The following is a 6491-nucleotide window of genomic DNA, read 5'->3' as shown; positions in this document are numbered from 1 at the left end:
GGGAATTGGTGCTGTACCAGACCTTCTCGATAAAATTCAGTTAGAGGAATGGTTATGAGATCTTGAAGGATCTTATAGAAATCGTAGGAGTAGCCATCAGGGCCTGGTGCTTTCCCACTGGCCATCCCCTTAATTACTCTGAGGACTTCCTGCGGTTGGATTGCTTTGTTTAGACATTCAATTTGTACTTCCGACAAATTAGGGAGATTGATATCAGAAAAGAACTCCTGTTCTTGATCCGAAGCAGGTGCCAGATCATCCGCATATAGGGTTTCGTAGAAATGCCGAAATATTTCTCCCATCTCTTCGGTGGTGTTGACTGTAATGCCTGTATTCGTTTTCATTTTATGGATAAAAGAACGTTTTCGTGCTCCCCGCACCAAATTTGCCAGAAGGCGGCCGATCTTGTTACCGAACTTGAAGAAGTTGTGATTTACTGCCTGCAGTTCTTTATAAGATTGCACATGTAGTACTGTGTTCAACTGTGCCAAGGTACTGAAGTAGTTTTTCTTATTACCCTCAGTGGGGTGAGATAGTCGGTTTTCAGCTGATCTTCCAGGCGTAAGATATCGGCGTCCACTCGTTTAGCCTTGGCACTAAGATAGGCAATTATATCTCCCCGAAGGACAGCTTTTCCAGCTTCCCAAAAAAGGTTCGGAGAGTTCTGATGTTGGGCATTGTGCATTTGGTAATCCCGCCATTTATCTTTAAGGTATGTTTGAAATTCCATATCCGAAGCAAGTCCCGTTGGGAAACGCCATGTTTTAGCTCCTCGTCTACTATCTCCCAGGCGTAGGGTCAAAGACACCGGCGAGTGATCTGAAATAACCGGAATTTCTATTGCTGCTTTTTGTGTGTTGGGGAACAGTTGCTTCTTAATAAGAATATAATCAATTCTAGACATGGACCCGTGCGGTGAAGAAAAGAAAGTATAGTCTTTTTCTTCCGGATGTAATGTTCTCCACACATCAAGCAAGTCTAGGTTACGACACAGAAAGTCCACTCCATTAGGTAGCTTGGATCTCGAAGATAACCCCGCTGGGCATTTATCTATAGTCGGATCAGAGGTACAATTAAAATCTCCCACAACAAGTAATAGTCCTTCTAGGTGCGTGAGAATCATACACAGTAACTTCCGGAAGAACTCCATGGAATTAGCGTTTGGGGCATAGATATTACAAATCGTGACTGTTTCCCCCTTCCAATTTCCTTTTATTAGTACATATCTTCCTTCCTCATCTACTACAGCTTGTTTTATGCTAAAAATCAGAGGATTTATGTATAAGGATGGCTACTCCCGCTTTGCGACCTTGTGCTGGAGCAAAAATACATTCACCCACCCAATCCTTTTTCAATTTTAAACTTTCCACGGCACTCAAATGAGTTTCCTGCAGACAGGCGATTTCTGTACCCAATTTTTTAAAATTATTCAAAATCTTTTTGCGCTTTATAGGAGTGCCCAACCCATGGACGTTCCATGACACCAGTTTATTCATGTTAGCCCTTTTCCATGTACCTTATATAAGCCTTCACAGTACCTTAGCCTCTGGAAGAAGGAGCCCAGCCTCATCCCTCTCCCAGATATCTCAATACCTGAGCCCCCTACACAACCCAGCAATATGTAAACAACCTGCTTTACATCCCTAATCCCCAATATCCCCCTCCCATTCTTCCCTCCTCCCCTATTCCCCCCCTTCCCCAGCCTCCCCCCCCCAGTCTCATACACAACAATGTCTTTCTCCCGCTACTATCAGCGAAAGATCTGGGGTCAGTGTCCGGATGTACGAGCTCCCCGCTGTGCTCAAGCGGATCCCCGCGGATGCCGGTCTTGCTCCGCCTTGATGTTTTCCAATAATCGTCGGTGCCTCTTCTAAACACTGCAGTAATGGATGTCCAAGCCTCAAGTTACCACATATCAGTAAAACAGTCAAAACACAAATTCTTGATTAAACTGACGAACACTGTTCCCTCCCAGGATGCTAAGCCCACTCCGGTTGGACTAGCGTGCCATCGAAACAGTAATAAAAGCAAGATGGCTCCTTTATATAATCCATACTGGACCTTAGGAGGTGTTTGGATACAGAAAGCTTTTCGCTGCCTCCGGCGATTGAAAAGTGTGCACTTTACCCTCTATCCACACCTTTAAACTCGCAGGGAATTGAAGGGCAAATTTTGTATTTGATTCCACTAAAAGGGAGGAGATCGAGGAGAATTGTCGCCGCATCTGAGATACCCGGGCAGACTAGTCTTGAGTTAGCCTAATCGGATGATTATTATAGGCTAGGCCCTTAATTTGCCATGACGCTGTCCAAATTCTCTGCTTGTGGGCATAATTCATAATTTTGGCGATAGCTATCCTGGGGCGCGAGTCTGAAGCACTTTTGGGGCCGACCCTATGGGCCCTTTCTACCTTTCTAAGTTCCGGGAGGCCTACTGCGTCCGGTAGCCAGGTTTCCAGAAACTCTGCTAGGCCTTTGTCATCAACCCCCTCCGGAAGCCCCAGGAAACGTAGGTTAGCCCTCCTCGATCTATTTTCTAGATCGTCAAGCTTTTCTTTATATTCTGTAATCGTGATGTCATGTGCTTTAAGTTTTTGTTCCGCCGCGGCCAGTTAGTCTTCCATGGAGCTCACCCTCGCTTCCACGTGGTCTAGTCTGGGCCCCAGGTCCGCAAGCGCCTCACTCATACCTGTAAGTTTTTCATGTATACCGGCAAGTTTTTCATCTAGGGCAGCCGCTATGACATCCCGTAAAGTGTCCACCGTGAGCCCCTGAGAAGGAGCCGGATCCGCCTCACTAGCTGCCGTTTCCGCCGCCATCTTACTCGCCCCTTTTTACCTTTGTCCTTCTCTTTTTCTTTACGAACGCTTTTTGAGGCCATGGGTTGCGGCGATTTTTTCATATACTGGACAATAGACATGTGCCAGTATCTCAGCTTTAAAATTGAAAACTTAAAAAGCCGGAATTCGGGTTAAAGCCGATAATTAAAGAGCGGGAAGCTCGGAGCTGAAGTGAACCGCGTCCTCCTCAGCACATCACCCCACGTGACCCCAGGGAGATGTTTTTACATATGGGAGAAGTAAGAGTTAGCAGCAGCAATCACAGTTCCATCTCCAGATGTATCCATTTCTTTATGCATGCCATGTTTGTCATTACGTTTTAACACATGCACAGAATGCAATCAGGGGTTCCCCAGCATCTAGGTCACTATTCTAATGTGTGTGTGATGGATGTCAGGTACTGCCAAGAGTGGAGCATATGAAAGTTGAGCCTTTTGTTTTATGACAGTGCCTCTGGGGATGCAGAGTAGGTGATGCAGTGATGGTAGCCCTGCTGTACGACAGGTGAGGCCTCAGTGCTGCTACCCTTTGCTTGTATTTGAATTGGGAAGCAATGACAGCAATGCAGTGATCAAAGATTAAAATAATGGGGGTAATTTTGGAAGAGGCCACATAAGAAAACTGGCAAATATGCACACACAAATTTCCCCAGTTTTGAAATTGAGTTTAGCATGTGTAGATTCACTTTAAATATTACCCCCAGAGTTTCACCTGCCGATGTGTCTGCTGGAAATTTAGTCACATGCTTCTGAAACTGAAAACGTATAGATGTAAACTCCTCCCAAACTCTCTCCCCAGGAAAATCTCTACTTGGAATGGGTAAACTTACTCGCAAGAAAGGCCATACACAGGGCCGGTGCAAGGGGATTTGGCACCCTAGGCGAGCCTTCTTCCTTGCGCCCCCCCGGTCTCGGCCCCGACTCCTACCTCATTCTCGATCACACCCGCTGACTGGGGTTTTCTGGGTCGCGAGCAGATTGGGCACTGCTTGCGGCCGCCAAATCTCCACTCCTCTTTGCCACCACTTGCGGCCCCATATGGCTCGCACCCAGTGGCGCACCAAGGGTCTCCGGCGCCCAGGGGCCAATGCATTTGTGTGCCACAGAAAATCAGTGGCATCTCTAGACAGAAGAATTTGTTTTGGGTGGGGGGGGGAGCCAAAATGACATTTCTTCATCACACCCACCTCTATAGCATGGATCCTGCTTTAAAATTGGTTATAAAAAAAAGTGTTGTTAAAAAAAGTCCAAAGGGTCCTCTGCATTATTTTAAAAAGCTGGCCAGTTTCACACTTCTAGTAAAACTACTATAAAATTATTTGATAGCCTCATTCAACTAATTCTATATGGATTATGAGAGTGAAGTCTGGAATATATAGGAAGGGACAGAACGTCAATACAAATCCTGCACCTCCAGTTCTGTATCTCTGTGCATCCACTGAAATTCCCCCAAACAATGGAGCTTGGATGTTTCCCTTACAGCTCATCAGAGTAAAAGATATTTTCAAATTCTGGTGTCACCTCACAGTAACAGCAGCACAAACACCTTCCACTGCCAGACACATTGTGAACTAACACAAAGCACCGCAAAAAAGACACCCAAAATCTATACTGCAATCCCATCATAACATAACAGTAATAACACCAAGGACTCAAACAACAATAACCCTACCTGTGAATAAGCAAGGGTAAATATTACACTGGGTCCTAGAATACCAATACACCACCTACTGAGGAAACAAAACAAACCCAATTGCTATAGATCTCTATACAGACACTATATGATAGCAGAATCTCTCATCATGGTCACACACACAGAGCAGAGACAGACCCTCACCAAATACAGAATACAAAATAAAGGAGCACAAATTAGAAAAAACTGAAATGGAAACCCCAAGAAGCCAGACTCTGTGTATTAGCAATGGAAAAACAGAACAACCATTCCTCATAAAACAAATAAAATCAAGAAACAAAGCATCAGTTATAATAGTAAAACCATACTAATAAAATATTTTAAAACTACTGATAAATAGAATTTCTATTAATTAAAATCATATACATTTTTTACAATTTCCCAAACACCAATAAAATATTTCAAAACAGTACATATATCAAATAACACACAATAATTAAAACTAATAAGGATTTTAAAAAGCCCCTGCTGTCCATACATGGGAGCTCTTTATTTCCAGTCACCCTGATATTGTCGAGGATTAGGAGGTTATCCTCTCTCTCTCACACATACTCACATGTCCATTCTCTCTCACACATACACTGTCACATACATACACATTCATGCTCTTATACCCAACCATAACCTCTCGCTCTCACAGACACTGACACACTCAGGCTCTAAGGCACTCTCTCCCCCTCCACACACCCCCACACAAACTCTTACTCCCCTGGATTTTCTCATACACACTCATGCTCTCACTCTCACTGGCTCCCTCACATACACACAAACACACACTCCCAGGCAAGCTCCCACTCGTTCTCACACAGACACACACAGGCAAGCTCCTAGTCATTCTCACACTGAACCCCAGGCAGGCTCCCATTCATTTTCACACCACTCCCTCCCCATCCCCCAGGCATGCACACATTCATTCTCACACACACAGACCCCCAGGCAGGCACCAATTTATTCTCACACACACACATACACCACAAACAGGCAGGCACCTATTCTCACACATACAAACCCCAGGAAGACACACATTCATTCTCATACACAGACACACCCTCAGGCAGGCACCCATGCATTCACACACATACACCGCCAGGCAGACTCCCATTCATACACATGCACACACTAAAGGCAGAGACCCCCTCTCTTTCTTTTGCCAGCAACCTCAGAGCCTCTCTCATCCCTCTGCTGCCACTGTCACTGCCGCTGTATGGCTATTGCGGAGGTGCTGATTGCTGCTATTGGCACTGAAGCCCATTCTGCTGCCTCCTCTGTGCAGGCCCCATGGGCTTCCAGATCCTCCATGCTGATCTCGTACATTGTGAGATCCGCATAGAGAAAGTGCTACTCTTGCACACTCCCAAAGATTACATGTGCCAATCAGTAAAAAGTAATTTATTTCTTTTTACATTTGCTGTCTGATCTTAGTTTTCTAATCAGTTGGTCACAGGATTTTTTTTTCCACTTTCCCTTTCTTATTTTTTTGCCAATTCCTTTTATAACATATTTCTTTTCTCTCCATCTGTCTGCTTCCCTCAAACACAAAGTCAGGTTCTCATTCTCACATGCTTTCTCTCTCTCACATACACAGGCACTCATTCTCACATGCTGTCCCTCATACAATCATTTATACACAGTCTCTCTCTTGCACATGCTGTCTAACTCTCACTCCCACATGCTGTCTTGCTCAAGCACAGGTTCTCACTGTCACATGCTCTCTCTCATACAATCATTCCTACACACAGGCTCTCACTGTCACATGCTGACTCACACACACACACACACAGGCTCTCTCTCACTCCTACATGCTGTCTTGCTCAAGCACAGGCTCTCACTATCACATGCTGTCTCTCTCTCACACACAGAGGCTCTCCCATGCTGTCTCTGCAAACATTCAGGTCTTCACTCCCACACACACACACACAGTCTCTCAACTCATCTCATACACGCACACATGCACACTGTA

This window comes from Rhinatrema bivittatum, chromosome 14 (genome assembly GCF_901001135.1).
Source record: "Rhinatrema bivittatum chromosome 14, aRhiBiv1.1, whole genome shotgun sequence".
Taxonomy (NCBI): domain Eukaryota; kingdom Metazoa; phylum Chordata; class Amphibia; order Gymnophiona; family Rhinatrematidae; genus Rhinatrema; species Rhinatrema bivittatum.
Note: the sequence above shows the minus strand (reverse complement) of the source record.